General features: G+C 52.4%; 1 protein-coding gene across 1 annotated transcript in view; it reads right to left on the bottom strand.

Annotated features, from left to right (window-relative positions):
- TPST2 (tyrosylprotein sulfotransferase 2) overlaps positions 1–19,531 on the bottom strand; it is a 52,355-nt gene that overhangs the window by 30,359 nt on the left and 2,465 nt on the right. The window lies entirely within an intron of this gene.

The raw sequence follows: 19,531 nt of genomic DNA, 5'->3' as shown, positions 1-19,531 counted from the left end.
GGGGCCAGCTGGGCTGGTGAACACCAAGTGATCAACAAGCTGGGGGGGCTGTGAAACAGCCCACACAGCCTCGTGTGTGATGACCAGGAGGCTCAGAAGCCTGGAAGGAGCCACAGGGTGGCAGAGAAGGGCCCCTATATCACAGCCATGAAGACGATTTCCAATCAAGCCTAGCTCCTACTTTGCTGTGTGACCTTGGAAAAGTCCCTTTCCATCTCTGAGCTCAAGTGTGCCCATGTGCAAAGAAGATCCTAACTGCTCCGTATGCTCAGGGGCCGCCAGGGGGATGCCACACAATAAAACAGCAGTGGTTTCCTCTCCGTCTGCTTCGGGTGGGAACGCTCACTAACTCTTTGCAACCCCAGAAGTGGGTCCTTGGACTGTTCCTGTTTTTTAAGTTGACTTAATTACTCAGGTCAAAGTTACAACCTCTATATTTAACAATAACAGAGAACGGGACTTCCCTGATGGTCCAGTGGCTAAGACTCCACGCTCCCAATGCAGGGAGCCCGAGTTCGATCCCTGGTTGGGAAATTAGATCTTGCATGTCACAACGAAGACCTGGTGCAACCAAATAAATAAAATAAATATTAAGAAAAAAATACTAGAGGATTAAGTCTCCTGGGAGCGAAATCTCCAATCCCGTCCTCTTCCCTGTTTTAAAAGGTAACCGCTGTCGATCACTGTAGGGAGGAACCCCCCTCCCCCCGCACACACACATCTGCTTTCTGTGAGGTTGCAGCCAAAGTCACATCTGAATGGAAACCACACGGGGCCTGCCCCCCACCCTCCCAGACGCCCATCCTTTCATTCCCCCTTCCCTCCTTCCAGCCACACGCTGTCCGACTGCACCAGTGGATCTCAGCTGGGGCTGATTTTGAGGGACCAAACAGCAATGTGTGGAGATGGAGTCTGGGCTGTCACAGCTAGGGGTCATTGGATGCGTAGAGGCCAGAGGTGCTCCGATGCCCAGCCCCACCCCCACCACAAAGACTCATCCAGCCCCAAATGCCAATGAAGCCAGGGCTGAGAGGCCCTGGATCACACGTATCCTGAAACTGGCTCGGGTCCCCCCACACCAGGTCAGGGAGATCCTCCCGTGTCAGCATATGGAGTCTGTCATTCAGTAAACCTGCCTGAGCACCACTGTGCCGCAGGCCCGGCTCTGGTCCGGGACCACACCGCTTAACGACACAGGCGCAACCACGGCACTCAGGCGGCTGCCATCCTCCCGAGAGACAGACACAGCAGCATGCAGGACCCTGAGAGGTCTCCCTCCGTTTAACTGCTCCAGCGCATCCTGGGCAGGGATGGCTGACCGTTCATTACGCCAAAACCTTTCTGCTGGATATGTAAGCTGTTTTCACCTTAGACACAACACACCCCATCACAAAAGAACGTGCCTCCCTTGCCCGTGACCGAGAGGCACCCCAATGCATCAGCAGGGTCCCTTGGAAGCCTGCTAGTCCCACCCCAGAGGTGCAGAATCAGAATCTGCATCTTAACCAGCCCCCAGGCCTCCCGGGGCTTCCCAGGTGGTGCGAGTGGTAAAGAACCCACCTGCTAATGCAAGAGATGTAAGAGATGTGGATTCCATCCCTGGGTCAGGAAGATCCCCTGGAAAGGAAATGGCAACCCACTCCAGTATTCTTGCCTGGGAAATCCCATGGACAGAGGAGCCCGGTGGGCTACGGGGTCACACAGAGCACAGGCACGCAGGTATCCCCATGCATATTCAAGCTTGAGAAGCACGGCTCCACACTAAGTAGTTACCTAAAAGCAGTCGGCTGGCTTGGGAGCCACACATCCTATTTCAGCAAAAAGTGCCCTCCAAAGACCCTCCTACCAGTGGTCTGTGATCCACCCGCTATACACTGATGCGTATGCACCAACTCTGTGTTGTCAGACATTGCTGTTTTCCCTGAGCTGATGACTCTTCCCATTTTCCGATGTGAAGACTGAGACTACACGGCCAGAACCCGGGAGGGCGGGGGGTTGCTGATGATTTCTAAGGCCTCCTCCCACCTCCGGCTTTTAGGGTCTGGCCACATCCTGGGCGTGTTCTGTGCCAGCTTCCCGCCCAAGCACTCTGGCTCTCAGGAAGCGAAGCTGCTCACCTGGAAAAGGATGATGTCCTGCGGGAGGGAACTGGCTCTAGAGATGGGGGCGGGAGTGTTTGTAAGCACCACGGGGGAGGCTGCCATGTCCCCATCCATGTCCAGTCACCCAGGACAAACGACCAGCTGGATCCCGGGGTCAGCCTGCCCTTTAATGCACAGGAGGTGACTCCAGGACCCTGGGACAAGAGCAACGATGGGGGAGGGAAAAGAGCCAAGGAGTTGGGGGCGGGAAGGGACCCCAGCTTTGCTCTCACTGGCAGCACACCTTAGCCTCAGTGTCCTCTCCTGAAAAATGGGCTCATGCCCCTCACTGCAGAGAGCTGCCAGGAGGACGTGCAGCCGGCACATGGAGCCCTGTCTTGGGTGGGTGCTGCACCACTGTATTCAACTACCTACCTCCTCATCATCCTCCCCATTTGACAGACAAGGAGACTGAGGCTCAGAGAGGTGTCGCCCTGCCTGCCCTTCACTGCACACTGAGCTGTGGCCACGGGAGCCTTGGACCTCACAGGGTGTCAGATCCTTTGTCGAAATCCTGCCTCTGTCGCCCTTGTGTGACCCCAGGCAAGCTGCTTCGCCTCTCTGAGCCTCAGCTTCCAAAGCTGTGAAATGGGGATGCGATGCAGGGATCAGAGATGGGAAGCTGCCTTGCAAACTGCAGAACATACCAGACGTTCCCTCCCCACCCCGGGCTCCACACTGTCCTCCCCAGGAAGACCTGTCACCCGTGGGCAACTCCCTTCTCTCCTATGCTCTCGGTACGACACGGGCGAGGCCAGGCAAAGCTGGTGATCCCCCAGGAGGGAAAGCCACTCGCTCACAGTCACACAGATGGTGAGCAGTGGCGAGCAGGGCCAGAGGGGTCAGGGGGTGTCGACCTGAGTGTGGAGCGCAGGGAGCAGCCAGGCTGGGAGCCAGGTGTCCAGAGCCGTGGCCACCGGGAGCAGGTCCCGCGCTGGCTGAGGTCTTTCCTCTCGGCTCTCAGCGCTGAGGCCCCTTTGAAGGGTCGGTCATTCCCAGGATGTCCCCGCCTCTCCCCAAACATTCCTCCTCCTCCTTCGGGGCCCAGCCTGGCCACCTGCCCAGGGATCGGCAGCAGACACTACCTGTCTGAGACAGCACGGCTTCTCTCTGTGGCCAGAGCTCAGGTCTTCCAGGCTATTCAGTTTCCCTAGGGCTGGTCTTGTCCCGTCCTCTGGAATCTTCCCTCCCCACCTGTGGCCAGAGGGTGGAGCTGCCATGGAAACCTGACCATGTCACCCCCTTGTCTAAACCCTTCCGTGAGCCCTCTGCCCCAGCTGGCCACTCCAGCTCCTCCCCACGGTTTATAACGCGACATCCAGTACAAGTTCAAGGTCAGCCACACGGGGAAGTCAATTTTGCAGCAGCTACACATTAGAAAGGTAAAAAGATAAAGGTGACCTTACACTTCATAATAGATTTCATTTCACCTAGTGTATCCAAAAATCTTATTATTAATCAATATAGAAAATGATTAATGAGACAATTGACTTCCTTCTTTTCCTTAGTACTAATTCTTTGATATCAGGGCGTATCATTAGCACATCTCAATTTGGATGATAAATTGTCAGCAGAAACACCCAATCTACAACTAAAGGTCATCATAGTTACGGCTGGAAAAATTTACATCCACACTCCCGAAGAGTTCTACACACATTTATAAAGTTTCCCAAAATATGGAATGGAGGATCTGTTTTGAAATCTACATTTCAATTATATCAATATAAACAATTCAGTGCCTCAGCTGCACTAGCCACGTTTCAAGGACTCCGTGGCCACATGTAGCTCGTGGCTCCTGGAGCGGGCACACAGGTTTGGTCCTGCAGTGTCTGATCCCCACAGCCCTCTCACGCCTCCTTTCTCGGTCTGTCCTGGCCACGAGTGGCATCTCCACGCATGTCCTGAGTCGCTGGCTCCTTGATTCATCCGAGTCCTTCCCCAGCATCTCCCACTTTCTGCCAGTTCCCACTCCTTCCTCCCAGATACAGCTCCAGGTCCCTTCCTCCAGGAAGCCTTCTCGGACATCCCCCACACACACCCCCACCCGCCGGTCTTCTGCTCACTCCCCTTATTACAATGGCACATGGCATCGGCATTGTCCGCTTCTAGGTGCCCTGACCTTAGTGCTATCGCCATCTGAGGGGCTTGTTGTGGGCTGTCCTATGCATTGTTTAGCAGCATCCCTGGTCTCAACTTACTAAATGTCAGTAGTGTTCCCTCTCCAAATGGTGATGGCCAAAAACATCTCCAAGTGTCCCCTGGGAACACAATCGCTCCTGGCCAGGAACCAGTGCCTGTACACAGAAGGCACCCAAACATGCCTAAAAAGAAGAGGCTTACCAAGCATACTGTACCATGAAGCTTGCCTCCTCCAGGAAGCCTTCCTTGATGCCTCCAGTCTAGTTAATGTTCTCGTGGGCTCCCAGAGCCCCCGGTACTCACCCCAGTGCAACTTCCTCCAAGGGTTGGAATTGGGTCTTGTTCACCGCCGTATTTTCAATCCCTAGCTTGGCAATTGGTACAAAATAGATGCTTAACAGATATTTACAGAACTGGCCTGAGAAACAGGGCTGACTTAGGTTGAAAAGTCCCCACAGGGCTAGTTTTTGCCTGTTTTAGTTCAGGGCTCTTTCATTCCTGCAGAGGTGCCAATAACAGTCCCTGCTCCATTTATACACGAAGCACCAGGCTAACTACTCTGCAGAGTTGAGGGAAACTGAGGTTCAGGCAGGTGACGGCTTGACCTGTGTTCAAGTCAATGCCTTGGAGGCTCAAAACTTCTGGTTCCTCCTACTGATCAAAAAAAGTTACACATGGAAGAAGATATTTGCCATACAGATGGCAAACAAGATATTTGTATTCAGAATATGCAAAGAGCTCTGGGAAATCAGTAAGAACAGGACAGGCAACTCATTCAGAAAAGGGGCAAATCTGAAGAGATACTTCATTTAAGACGTTATCTAAATAGTCAATAAGCATTTGAAAAGGTGCACCACCTCAGCAGGGAAATAAATGCAAAATAAAAATACAACTTGGGGCCATATAAAACTGAATGGTTAAAATGAAAAAAGAGGATAATATCAAGTGTTAGCAAGGATGTGACACAATCAGAACCTCCGTGTTCCATGGGTGGGAGAGGAACCTGGCACAATCTCTTTGGAAAAATTCTTTGTCATAAGAGACAAAAGCTGAATTTGCACCTTCTCTGGCTGTTGCTGTTGTGGTGTCACTAAGTTGTGTCCGAGTCTTTTGCGATCCCGTGACTGAAGCCCGCCAGGCTCCTCTGTCCATGGGATTTCCCAGGCAAGAAAACTGGAGTGGGTTGCTATTTTCTTCCCCAGGGATCTTTCTGACCCAGGGATCGAACCTGCATTTCCTGCATTGACAGGCTCATTCTTTACTGTTGAGCCACCAGGGAAGCCCTGTACCTCCTCTATGACCCAGCAATTCCACTGTTAAGTATATATCATCAGAAATGCATCTAACTCTTCCCCCAAAGGATACATATTGACCTGTTCTCTGCAGCACTATTTGTAACCACCCCCAACTGGAAACTACTCAAATGCTCATAAACAAGAGGATGGATAAATAAGTAAATACAAATAAATCCATTCATACCTGACAGCCAGGAGAGAGAACAAGCCGAAACTTCACATACTATGGGTGAATCTCTCAAGACAGCATGCTGAGATTTCAGCCCCCAAAAGCCAATACAAAAGAGAATATATGTTTGTGTGCATGTAAAGAATATATGTTTGTGTGCATGTACTTTTATATGTATATAAAGTACAAAGACAGGTGAAATTAATCTCCAGTAGGAGATTCTGGGACAGCAATCACTCTTTGCAAGGAGGCATGGCAGAGAGGGGCACAGGTATCTTGGGGTGGGGGTGCTGGGCACGTGCTTTTCTTGATCTGGGTACTGTCACACGAGCACGATTATCTTTTGAAAATTCATTGAGCAGTCTATTTATGATGTGTGCACCTTTCTGTACGTCTGATCGATTCCAATAAAAACAGTTAGAGAATCACACTTTGCCAAACGCCACTGGGCATCCTCCCACCCACACACCTTTCCCGCAGTCCCAGAGGAACACACAGGACTGCATTCATTCATTCAACCACCGCTGGCTGCCGGGCGCTCTCCCGGGGCCAGGCTCGGTGCCAGGTGCCGGGACATAAAAGTGGATAGAGCCTCGGCACCCGATTGTGCCACCCCCACGCCAGTGCCTGGCACACATATCTGCCCCCCCTGCACAAACCCACAGGCCAGAAATGAGCCGCCAAGGCTGGGGTGGCTTCTGATCAGAGGCCAAGGAGGTGACGTCGGCTTGTTTTACACTCTCTCTCCCTGACTTGATGCAAGAAAGTTTGAGACTTTTTTCCTTACTCTGGCCCAATCCCAGCCATTCTGGCACAGGCAGCAGGGGTTTCATACTCTGCTACTTGTCTGCCGCTGTCTCCTCCACTTCACTCACCAAGTTTTCCTCTGCTCCCCGCAGGCTGGTGACTTCTGGGCTGTCATCTCCAGCCCAAATATCTCTCCCTGACACCAGACTTGGCCATCAACTGTGTCCACATCACCTCTGCTTGCGTCAAGCTGGGACCTCAAATTTAACGCGTCCAAAGCTCATCTCTTGGTTTCTCCCACTAACTCACCCCACTCCAGTTATGGGCAGCTCAAGACACTCAGGCCAAAAGCCTCGGAGGTAGCCGGAACTTCCAACTCCTCTGTCTCTCCCACCCCAACCCAACCCAGCAGCCAAACCTGCCAACTGCGCCTTTGAAACAAAAGCGGGTGATTATTTCTTGGATCTGACACCAAAGGCATAAGTAATAAAAGAAAAAAAAAACTGGACTTCATGAAAATTAAAATATTTTGTGCTCCACAAGACACTATCCATAGGGTAATAAGGCAGGCCATAGAAGGGGAAAACATATGTGCAAATCACAGAGCTGAAAAGGGGTTCATATCCAGAATCTACAGGGAACCCCTAAAACTCACCGACTGGCTAAAAAATGGGCAAAGAATCTGAAAGCACATTTATCCAAAGAAGACAGACAAATGGTCAACAAGTAGGTAAAAAGATGCTCAACATCAGAAATCATCAGGGAAACGCATATCAAAAATACAATGAGTTGCCACCTTACACCAACTAGGATGGCTAGTGTAAAAAACAAAAAACTAACCCCCCCCGCCACCAAACAAACAAAACCCCAGGAAAACAGAAAATAACAAGTGTTGGCCAAGATGTCAAAAAATGAATCTTTGTATACTTGGTGGGGATATAAAATGGTATAGCTACTGTGAAAAACAGTAAGGAGGTTCTGCAAAAAATTAAAAATAGTATTAGCATATGACCCACACTAATTTCAAGTCTGGGTATCTACCCAGAAGAACTGAACGCAGGGTCTCAAAGAGGTATTTTTATGTCTACATTCACGGTAGTATTACTCACAATAGTTAAAGTGTGGAAGCCACACAAGGGTTCACGGAGAGAGGTGCACAATATAGGGTATTTACACAATGGAATGTTACTCACCATCAACAAGGAAGGCGATCCTGATACATGTTACAACACGGATGAAGCTTGAGGGCATTATGCTAAGTGAAATTAGCCAGTCACAAAAAGACAAACACGGTATGACGGCACTTACATGAGGTCTTCAGAGTCGTCAAAATCATAAAGACAGAAACTGTAATTGTGGCTGCCAGAGGCTATGGCAGGGAGGATGGGGCATCAGGGTTTGATGGGTCCTGCAGTCTTTAAGAACAATTTTTTTTTCTAGTCCCAACCTTAACATAGAGCTTGGCACTGCCCCAGGCATTCATATTTTATTTTTTGAGCTCTCTTTGCAGATCACTAAGTTTCCCCAGGTATCAGGGAGCCATGAAAACACGGGTTTTTCAGAAAGATGGAGCTGAGTTTGAATTCTCCACTTGTCGGCTTTGTGACCTTAGGAGAGTCACTTAACCTCTCTGAGCCTCATTTCCTTACCAGTGAAAGAGGAGAGCAGTTAAATACACATAAAGGCCTTCATGCCATATTGGAACAGACTGAAGGCTCCATTAAGGGCAGCGGCTGCTTCCACTTTTTCCTCCAGGACATAAACCCTGCCTTCCCTTTTTCCTTTCAGCTCCACGGCTCGTGTTGTGGGCATCTGTCTGCTGGGATGCATGCATTCTCCATCCTTGTAACCGGGACGGGGCTGACCCCGCGCCCAAGACCAGCGGCTGAGGTCTGGTCAACAAAAGAGTACAGACACTCATGGGCATGAGACTCCAGGTGGGTGAACAGGAGTCAATCCTAGGGCTTGCAAGAAGAATCAGAGAACCAGTTCTCTTAGAGCTAAATGAGCAGACGGATGACTGGAGACGTCAAAGGGGAGAGCAGGCCTGAGAAGGAAGCCACCACAGGAAAAAGCCCATCTGTGAGACAGAGAACCAAAGACATCATGTGGGGCTTCCACAGGGGCTCAGCGGTAAAGAATCCACCTGCCAGGACAGGAGACACGGGTTCGATCCCTGCTCCAGGAATATCCCACATGTCATGGAACAACTAAGCCCGTGAGTCACAACTACAGAGCCTGTGCTCTAGAGCCCGGGGGCCACAACTACCGAGGTCCACGCACCCTAGAGCCTGTGCTCTGCAACAAGAGAAGCCACAGCGATGGGAAGCCCATGCACCACAATCAGAGAGCAGCCTCCACTCACTGCCCCGGAGAAAAGACCACACAGCAACCAGGACCCAGCATGGCCAAAAGTAAATAAATGAATAAAAATTTAAAAAGAGAGACAGTGTCCTACAGCGGTGAAGCACCTGAATACAGTTACACTCGAAGGCACTCTACTTTCGGACTTAACCGTCTATCTAAGCCAATAAATCCCCCTTTTTTTCCCCCCACCTTTAACTATTTGAAGCCAGGATTCAACCACTCACAACCAACTTATACAGACGAATCAAAGGCCCTTTGGGACCTTGGCACACTCACCACTCACGTGGTCTTCTCCCAGACCCCAGCATGATTTTTTTTTTTAATTGTTTTGCTAAAACTAAGCAAAATTGATTCCCAAAGTCTCATGGGAAGACTCACAGCGACGGCTGGCGCCAGCTAACCACTCTCACTTCTGCCCCCAAGGGTGTGGATCGAAGTTTTCCTCATGGGAAGCTAACCTGGAGACTATCCTTACCCAAAGGTCAGAAGGCTGTTCTGATACTTTACGCTTCGAAAGTCCTTGATGAACTTCCCCCTTCCCCTTAATTGTAGTTTATGGTTTTTCTGATTGCATGTCTTCGCTGTGGCGAAGAGCCAGAAAGGTAGAAAGGCTTGACCAAGAACAAAGCAAGCAGGTCACAAACACTTGCTGATGTAAGTTCCCAGATAAGAGGAGTCTTTCGCCCAGGTGATCTTTGGGGCATCTGAGCGGGGGGACAGGGGTGAGGTTTTTTTTTTATTTCTGGCTGTGCTGGGTCTTCATTGCTGTGCACAGGCTTCTCATTGCAGTGGCTTCTCTTGTTGCAGAGGATGGGCTCCAGGGTGCACGGGCTTCAGTAGTGGCATGTGGGCTCAGCACTTGTGGCTCACGGGCTTAGCTGCCTCAAGGCATGTGGAATCCTCCCAGACCAGGGATTGAACCCGTGTCCCCTGCATCGGCAGGCAGATTCTTAACCACGGGACCACCAGGGAAATCCCCGGGTGGGGGTTTGAAGAGAACCATTTGCAGGCAGCACATCCCCGGGAATCTCGTTTTACCCGGGACATCAACCTACCCATCTGCTTTCCTCATGGACAAACACAGTCCAGGACTGGGAGACCCTCCTTCCTCTTGCTTGCTCCTGAAGCAGACAGAAGAGGAAGAATTTCAAAGAGCTCCAAGAGCTCCTCAGAACAAGAACACTTTAAAAATCAGAGGGAGGAACTCATGGAGAGAACACTCTCCTCACGATTCATTGACTTTTGGGGGCTAGATTCAGAGTGAGTGAATGGCCTTTCTTTAAAGAAAAATGGTTTAGGGCGCTGAAGGGGCTTGGGACTCTGGTGGAAGTATTTGCGTCTGCAAACTTGCCCAGACATCACCAGAAACAGACTCAGGGAGCATGCGGCTGTGGGGAGAGTCCCTGAATGTCTCTGAGCCTCAGTTTCCTCATCTGTAAAATGGGTAAACAACACAATCCAGATTGCTATGAATTACTGAGCACTTCTATGCCTCAGGCACCACATAACTTCACATATAATCTTGACAGGAACCCAAGAGACAGTCACTAATAGGATTCCCATTTTACAGGGATGGAAACTGAGAACCAGAGAAGGGAAGGGGCTGGCCCAAGGTTACACCGCTTGTGCACAAGTTAACTCAAGTGTGTCTGACCCATAACTGGGTAAGCTAAATCCTGCAATAAATCTCCTCTTAAAAAAACATTGCCTAACCCAGTCTATCTGGATAAAGTACTGATCCTTTCTTTTCTTTTTTATATTAATAAAAATCAAGGTATACTGTTAAGATTCTAAAGTCAGAGTGAGATAGTATCTATAAAAACAACAAAAAAAAATACATCTACGTATATACTGGGTTGGCCAAAAAGTTCATTTGCAGAACCATATGGGAGTGGATGGAAATTACAACGGTAATAAAAGTAACAACAGTAACTGTAATAACAGCAAACACGCGTATACTGCTTACTCCATGCCTGGGCACTGTTCTAGGCACCTTACATGTATTAGTTCCTTTAATCCTCACAGCTAATCTAGGAAAACAGTGCTGTTATAATCCCATTTGATAGACGAGGAAGCCGAAGCACAGAGAGGTAAAGGCCTTGCCTCAGAACTCACGGCTGGTACGTGGTGGAGCAGAATCTTGAGCCTACACTGCCAGACACATTTTATTTTCCTGAGCTCCAAAATCACTGCGGACAGTGACTGTGGCCACGGAATTAAAAGACGCTTGGTCCTCGTTAGAAAAGCTATGACAAACCTAAACAGTATATTAAAAAGCAGAGACATCGCTTTGCCCACAAAGGTCTGTCTAGCCAAAGCAGCAGCTGGGAACATGTGAGCAATGCAAACTCTTGGGCCCCTTCCAGACCTGCTGGGTCGGGGTTCTGGGCGTGGGGTGCAGCCGGCTGTGAGGACAAGCCCTCAGGGGCTCGGGGGTGCTGCCACTTGCTCAAGGGCACTGTGCTCCCACCGACCTTTCAGGATGGGAGGGAGGCAGGAGAGGGACGGGGCGGATCCCGGACACTGGAGTCTCCTGCAAGCAGAGCCCCTTCCCTCCTCGGCAGAGCTGCATCTCTTCCTCCTGGTTTCCCCAGCGAACCCACAGAACGCCTGTGATTACAACAGCATCCTCCGTGCAACCCAAGGGCAAAGCGGGTGACACGTGAGCCAAGGACTGAGGTTCCCGAGCAGCCAGCATCAGCCCACTGGGAGGTCAGTGACTTCCGACTCCACAGCCCCGACCCCTTCTGCAAACCTCGGGGCTGTGTGTCATCCCCTGGAGGATTCGGGGGCCCAGGGACCCCCCGGCAGCTGGGTAAGATGGCCTCAACGCGAGTCTCTCACCTCCTCAGGGGTGGTTTTCACGTGACCCCAACCCAAGGCCACCAGGAACACCCACCCGCGCTGTCCTGTTACCGAGGGTGGGGGCCCCGGACTCGGCTCTGGGTTCCAACCCTGCTGGCACACGCTTGAGCAAATCGCAAATCACCTCCACTCCCCAGACCTCGGTTTCGCCTTGGGTGGAAGGAAGAGGAGGCTGGACTCGGTCTCTGATCTGGCCCTTCTCCCCCAAACTCTCACACGCCCTGCTGGCCTACTGTGTGCTGGAGGGGAGCCGGGGACACGCCGTGTGGTGCCTGCCCGGGGCGGGGGCGCATGGCCTCTGAGTGGCCCGTGCACCTCTGCTTGGGAGCCAGGGTAACAACACCCTCGCCGCCCCAGGGGACGGAGCCCCAGCCCAAATCAAACCCACAGAGGCATTCCGCCCTCGGCCCCTCAACCCAAGCTTCCTCTTCCTCCCAGCCCTGCAGCCCTGGGTCAGCTGGGCAGGGCGAGGGGGGGTCCCCCCGGGGCTGGGGGGTGGACTGCGAACCCTGGACAGCAGCCTTGGCCGCCCTCCTGACTTCCCTGGTCCTCCCTCTCTTCACCCGGCCGAAATGGCCCACACCAAGGCTCCCACCCCTCCATGGAGCACGCGTGGCTGGTCCCCGGGCCCTGCCCCGGGGGTTCTGATGGCCCTTGAGGCAGGATGTCACTCGGCCGAAGGAAGTGGGACAGAGCAGAGTGAGGAAGAGTGCGTCCGGGGTGTGTGCAGGGGGGAGGGGAAGGGGAAGTAGCCGGGGGGGGGGGGGGGGGGGGAGGACAGACAGACGGACAGGGTGGCGATGGGGGAGGGGGTGGCAGGGGGAACCCAGGGATGCAGAGAAACAGAAATGGGCCAGAGACGGTGGGCGAGAGAGGGACGAGGGGAGACAGAGTCAGGGGAGAGACCAAAACCAAGAGAGACAGGGATGGGAAAGAGAGACAGGGCAGGACAGAAATAGAGACCCAGACAGCCAGCGGCCGGAGGAGAGTAAGAGCAACGGGGAGCAGCCTGGAACAGGAACCTTGGCTCCCCAGCAACAACCAGGATGCACACCCCGCACCACCAGGGCTAAAGGGGTCCTTCCCCGCCCCCACCCTCAGCGCCGGCTCCTGGGACTTCAGGGAAAGAGCAGACCATCAAGAGGAAGGCTGCAGTGGGTCTGGCCCCCTCCCAGCTTCCCCCCACCCCTGCCATGGGGCTCCCCCCCAAATTCCCACCTGCTGAGGGCCACCCTGGGGACGACAGCTACACTCCAAACCCCCTTTGCTATCATCTACTTGACATTCTGGTTAAATGAATTCAATATCGTTAAAAACATTTTCAAAGGAACTGCCCCCTCACACCTTAAGCTAACAACACGCCCTAATTAAAAAGTGACTGCAAAGAAGACACGGAGAGGAAGAATCCTTCTGCCTCTTGGCTGAGGCTGCCACCAGCCCAAGGACCACCCCACACAGCCCACCCCCAGGAGCCCAGCAGGGGGTCTGCTCTTTGCTCATCCACAGGACTCCCTGGAGACAAGCACTGAGTTAGCACCCACGAGCAGACTCTGTCCAGCAAGCCATCAGAAGGTGGAGGGGAACTTGGAGAGGAAATCTCTTTTTCCTTCGTCAGGGTAAACCCAGGTTTTCTGACACAGCCAATTTTTAACATTCTCTCATCCCCAACATACACACACAGACAGAAAAAAATTTCAGTGTTGTGAGCTGTACCAAACCAACAAGGCCAGTTTTGCGTCTGTGGTTCCCTTTCCCTAGAAAACCTTTCCTGCCCTCCTCAACTCAGCTAACTCCTATTGGTACAAGTTGTACCCCCTCCTCCAGGAAGCCTTCCCTGACTGCCTCCCAAGCCCGTGTCAGGTCCCTCCAGGTGCTTAGCATCCTGAGTGGCCTCTCTGGCTCACTGTTTCCTCCACTGGAAGGCACAGGGCTGGGCATTCCCCACGTCCCCTTGACACTGGGGGTCAGCAAGGCCCCCTACTCCCATCACAAGCTGCATGAATTACTTGTTGACTCAGTGGGAGAATAGACAAAGAAGTGATGGCATCTGAGTGCCCTCGGATGGGTTGAAATGAAAACAAAACCTCTATGCTCCATGAAGATTTTCCAGGCAGAAGCTCTGATGTAACAAGAATGTCCTGACCTGGCACCAGTTGGCCCTTGCCCACTTCCTGGCCCCGCAGACTCTGCATAGGTGACCCAGCTGCTATAAGCCTCAGTTTGTCTCATCTATAAAATGGATACAATAGCGAACTACCGGTAAAGAGCTAAGTACCCAGGAGGCCCTCAAATGTTAACTGCAATCATTCTTTTTATTACAACTTTATATTCACCAAATCACAAAACATTATTACCTGAAGGAACCCAAAAGATGAGTAGATGGAGGTTGTCAGACTACCTGTAAAGGGTCCAATAATTGTTCTTTTCAGGATTTCCCTGGTAGTCCAGTGGTTAAGACTTCACCTTTCAATGCAGGGGCTGTGAGTTCAATCCCTGGGCAGGGAGCTAAGATGACACACGCCTCCCGCCAAAAAGCAAAACATAAGCAACAGAAGCAACATTGTAACAAATTCAACAGACTTTCTAAACAAAGCACTAGTGATTTTGTAAAAAAACCACTTTCAGGTCTGTAGACTATAAGGTCTCGTTAGAACTACTTGACTCTGCTGTGGTAGGCGGAAGGAGCCATAGACAAACGTAAATAAAAGTGTAGCCCTGTTTCAATAAAACTTTATTTATAAAACCAAGTGGTGGGCCAGATTTGGTCCATGGGCAGTAGTTTCCCGACCTCTGATCTAGGTTGTCACTGCTTCAAGTGTGGTCTTTAGACAACAGCACTGGAATCCCCTGACAGCTGGCCCTGCCCCCAACCTGCTCAGTCAGCATCTGCGCTTTGGCGAGATCTCGAGGGGATTCGCGAAAGTGTTCAGGTCTCAGAGGTGTGCGTGTGCTCAGTCACGTAGTCATGTCCAATTCTTTGCGACCACATGGAGCAGCCCGCCAGGCTCCTCTGCCCATGAGATTCTCCAGGCAAGAATACCGGAGTGGACTGTCATTCCCTTCTCCAGGGGATCTTGCTGACCCAAGGGTGGAAGCCGCGTCTCTTGTGTCTTCTGCATTAGCAGGCAGATTCTTTATCGCTGAGCCACCCTGGGAAGCCCCAGTTTCCCAGTTTGGCACCTCAGGTCAGAGATGTCATTTTCTCTTTTTCTTGTTTGCTGCCTCCACCAGAAGATGTGCTCCGGGAAAAGTGGGACCTGGTGGCCTCCTGAATCCTGCACCCCAGCATCTAGCTGAGAACTTGCCACGTGTCCTTATTTAACAAGTTACTGAGGGCTCAGTGTGGCCCAGGGCTGGGGTCGGGCAACACAGCACTGACTGTAGACGTCGCCCCGTGGCTCTCCGTGCAGTGATGGGTGGATGGATGACCCGCCACAGCGGCTGCTGGAGTTGGGCGGAGTGGGTTCAAATTCTGGTGCTGTCACCTCAGGTCTGTGTGACCTCAGGAAAGTGACTGGAGTCTCAGTTTCTGGGAAATGAAGTTGTAAGAGAAATGTCTCCCTGGTACCCTGTGAGGACAGGGAGAGGCTATGGGATGGTGTTCCGGCAGCTGTGAAATGGCGTGGATGTGCTGAGGCAGACACACTCGCCAGTCCTCACGGCAGAAGGACCTCCGTCAATCGTGTCCGACTCTTTGCCACCCCATGGTCTGTAGCCTGTCAGGCTCCTCTATCCATGGGATTTCCCAGGCAAGAATATTGGAATGACTTGCCATTTCCTCCTTCAGGGGATCTTGCCAACCCAGGGATCAAACTCACATCTCCGGCGTTGGCAGGTGGATTCGTTACCGCTGAGCCCCCTGGGAAGTCCTAGAGGGACCTTACTTGGCCCCCAAATAACCCTGTGGGCTAGTCAGGGACCTGGACCAGGTAAGGCCGGACCCTGGGGCCCAGACAGGGACTGTGGGATGGGGACAAGGCTGTGTTAAAAGCTTTGAGGGGCCTCTCCTGGTGGCCCAGAGGCTAAGACTCCACGCTCCCAATGCAGAGAGCTCAGGCTCGATCCCTGGTCAGGGAGCTAGATCGCACATGCCACAACGAGAGATCCTGCAAGCCTCAACTAAGACCTGGCAGAGCCACATTAAAAAAAAAAAAAAAAGCCTTGAAGGTTTACAGTAGCAGAAGAGGTAAGAGGCCTCAGACAGTCCCTGATGACCTAGAAAAGCAGTACTGGAGGAACTCCTGGAGAACACTGAAACCCGTGGTTTAAGATACATATTAGTATTTAAAGCAGCGGATCTGCTCATTCAGATGACACCCAGGCAGGCCCCTGGTGTCCTCGGAGCCTGGAAGGTGTGTACTTGGCCAGGGACCCTCAGGGCTGGGGCACGGTGGGAAGAAGCCAGGAGAGCCCAAGTCTTCGAAGGGGCAGCTTCAGGCCGCTCTAGTTTGGCCCAAGCTCCTGAGTTTCCCTAAAAAGGGAGGCTTTGGCACTATTCTCTAAAGATATTCGAATGTGTTCTCCTTTTAAAATAAAACATCGTGGGAGCATACAAAAGCCACCCTGTGGGGCGAAGCCATTGACTGGCAGCTTGTTACAGCCCTACCTACCCATTTCACAGGTGGGGAAACTGAGTCTCGGTGGGGGCAAGCACTCTGTCCAATGTCACACAGCAATCTGGAGGCAGAGCTGGGACTCAGCTGCCTCTGAGCTCTTGCCCAGCCCCCAGCTGCTCATGAGCCTGGGGGGAGTAGAGGGACAGGGGTGGGGAGGAGGAATCTAAACCTCACAAGCCAAAAGCCCTGCTTCTGTCCATCTGGGAAGCAGTGTGGATAGGAGGGCAGAAAAAGGGATGAACAATTATTAATAACATACAGTGATTTTATTATAAATTTTATGACAAAATATCTAAGAATAATTCTATAATAATGCAATAAGCTGCTGCTGCTAAGTCGCTTCAGTCGTGTCCGCCTCTGTGCGACCCATAGACGGCAGCCCACCAGGCTCCACCGTCCCTGGGATTCTCCAGGCAAGAACACTGGAGTGGGTTGCCATTTCCTTCTCCAATGTATGAAAGGGAAAAGTGAAAGTGAAGTCGCTCAGTCGTGTCCGACTCTTTGCAACCCCACGGACTGTAGCCCACCAGGCTCCTCTGTCCATGGGATTTTCCAGGCAAGAGTACTGTAATGTAATAAGAGCAACTGAGATTTTCTGTATGCTAGGCATGAAGACAGGGTATTGAGAGGCAGGTAAGATGGTTATTAACAGTGTAGACCCTGGGGGTTTCCCTGGTGGCTCAGTGGTAAAGAATCCTCCTGCCAATGCAGGAGACATGGGTTCGATCCCCATCTGGGAAGATCCCACCTGCCTCGGAGCAATGAAGACCCTGAGACACAGCTCCAGAGCCTGTGGCTCTAGAGCCCAAAATCCTGTAATCCACCACGAGAAGGCTGTGCACCGAGAGAGAGAAGCCACCACTCTCTGCAACGAGAAAAGCCTGCGTAGCAATGAAGACCCAGCGCAAAAATGAAAAACTAAAAGTATTAAAAAAAAAAAAGTGTGTAGACTCTGGATTCAAACCCTGTCTCTCCCCACTTCCTAGCTGGGTGGCCTCATACAAACGACTTCGCCTCTCTATGCCTCTGCGTGTACATATCGGAGGGCGGGTGGGAGAATTAAGTGAGCTCAAGCACAGAAAGTACCTAGAACATTGACTGGCACTCAGGGAGCCCTGCTGACATTGTATTTATAATCACTGCCTCTGGACAGATGGGGAAGCTGGTCTCACAAAGCAACACATTCAAGTATCTCTGAAGAGCCTGTCTGACCCCAGGGGCGGGCATTTCCCCTGATAGCAGGGTAGGCACTTTACCCCCGACCCCTCCTGTCAACACCCGCAGGAAGTAGGTCCCAGGTGCGCCTGTATTCTGCGGATGAGAAAACTGAGACTTAGGGAGTCAGCCAGGGAACACCCTGCCCTCAAGTGGAACTGGCCGGATTCTAACCCAGGCCCGGGCCCTCAAGAATGCTATGGCCCAGCCCACTCTCTGGCCACAGCTGCCTGGGTCAAAAGTCTGGTCGATGTGGGAATTCACTTGGCGGCACACATTCTCCTCGGGGCTGTGGAAGCCCCAGGGTGGAGGAGACCCGAGCAGGGGGCATGGGAAGGGGCAGGCACCCTGGGACCTGCCCCGGCACCAGACAGAGCAGATGTGTCTGCAGAGAGCAAGCAGCTTTGCAGGCAGTTGGGACAGGTGGCAAGTGGGGAGGCCAGGAGCCTGCTACCCAGATAGGTTTCCACTCAGCTGCCTGCCAGATCAAAGCCACGCCGGCCACACCCGGGCTTTCGGGTCAATACCAGCTGCTTTTGCGCTGCCACTCTTGCTACAAATTGATCCACGTGAACTCTTGCTACAAACTGATCCACAAAGTCACGTTGATAACGGACCTGAGCACTTTGCAGATCCCAAGGTGCCACTGCATTCAGTCCACGCCCACTCCCCAGTGGGATACACTGAGGCCCAGCAAGGGGCAACCCCCTGACCAACCACAGCCCTGTTTCCATTTCCCTAGGCTGTCTTCTTCATGCACAAAATTCAGGATTTTAAAAGGCCCAGGGAGGGAAAGTATGCACAAGTGAATAAAAGCAGGAAGGACCGGACAAGGCCACCAGGAGGCCGGGTCTCCACGGCCCTCCCAAAGAGCAGCTGCCTGGGTGGGACGAGGCCGGTGGCTGGAACCCCAGGATGCACAGCCCAGCGCCAGCTGGGGTTCCTGAACCAGCAGATTACAGGCTGAACCTCAGGAAGAACTGGTGACCTTCAAGGCCCCTTGTGCTCTCACGACACCAGCGCCCTCTGACCTGGGCTCTTCATGGGCAGCCCTGTCTTATCCAAAGACAAAGAGTGTGAGGGACACGGTGGGCATCTCAGCTGTGGGGGCGATGACCAAGAGGAGGGACAGGGGTGGCCATCGCTCAGGACTGCTGGCCTCAGGCCCAGGGGGGTGTCTCCGGAAATAAGCAGTGGCCCACTTAGGGTATATCTAACTTCCCCAATGGCTCAAGCAGTCAAGAATCTGCCTGCAGTGCAGAAAACTCCGGACTCAGGAGTTTGGTACCTGATTCAGAAGATCCCCTGGAGGAGGAAATGGCAACCCACTCCAGTATTCTTGCCTGGAAAATTCCATGGACAGAGGAGCCTGGCGGGCTACAGTCCATGTGGTTGCAAAGAGTCGGAGACGACCTTGCGTGAATGCAAGATAAGGGAACCTCGTGGCCACCAGGGGAGGTCACGGGGGTATGGGGCGGAACACAGGCAGGACCAGATCCCACTTCCGGGCCTCAGGGTTGTAGTCTAGGAAACCCGCCAGGTGTCTCCCTGGCTTCCACATGGAGCCTCAGCTGTCAAGGGACTCCTGCTGGCCTAGGATGGGAAGGTCTGAGCCACCCCCCTTTCCTTTCACCCCATGCAGAGGTCCCTGAAGGCACCACCAGATCGTGTGCTGGGTCCTGGGGTGGGCACAGTGAGCCCCAGGATTCCTTTCCTCGTGGCCTCCCCTGGTCCCGCCCAGGATCTGGCAGGAGGAACCTCAGCAGATATTTCTCACTGTTACAGGAGGACACGGTGCGCATGGGCCTCACCTAACTGCCCCACAGTCTTGATCTGTTCCCTTTCCTCAGAGCACCCAGGAGTTCCCAGTCACTCTGCTAAGGAAGAGCTTAATTTCCTGTGTTTCAGTTTCACCTGTGTAAATTTCATGTGCATTAATTTCACATGTGTTAATTTCTAACTAGCAGGGGTCAAAGC

The sequence above is a fragment of the Giraffa tippelskirchi genome, chromosome 11 (assembly GCF_054371585.1).
Source record: "Giraffa tippelskirchi isolate mGirTip1 chromosome 11, T2T-mGirTip1v1.2.pri, whole genome shotgun sequence".
Lineage (NCBI taxonomy): Eukaryota > Metazoa > Chordata > Mammalia > Artiodactyla > Giraffidae > Giraffa > Giraffa tippelskirchi.
The sequence above is the reverse complement of the archived record's forward strand: the minus strand, read 5'-3'. Positions and strand labels throughout refer to the sequence as shown.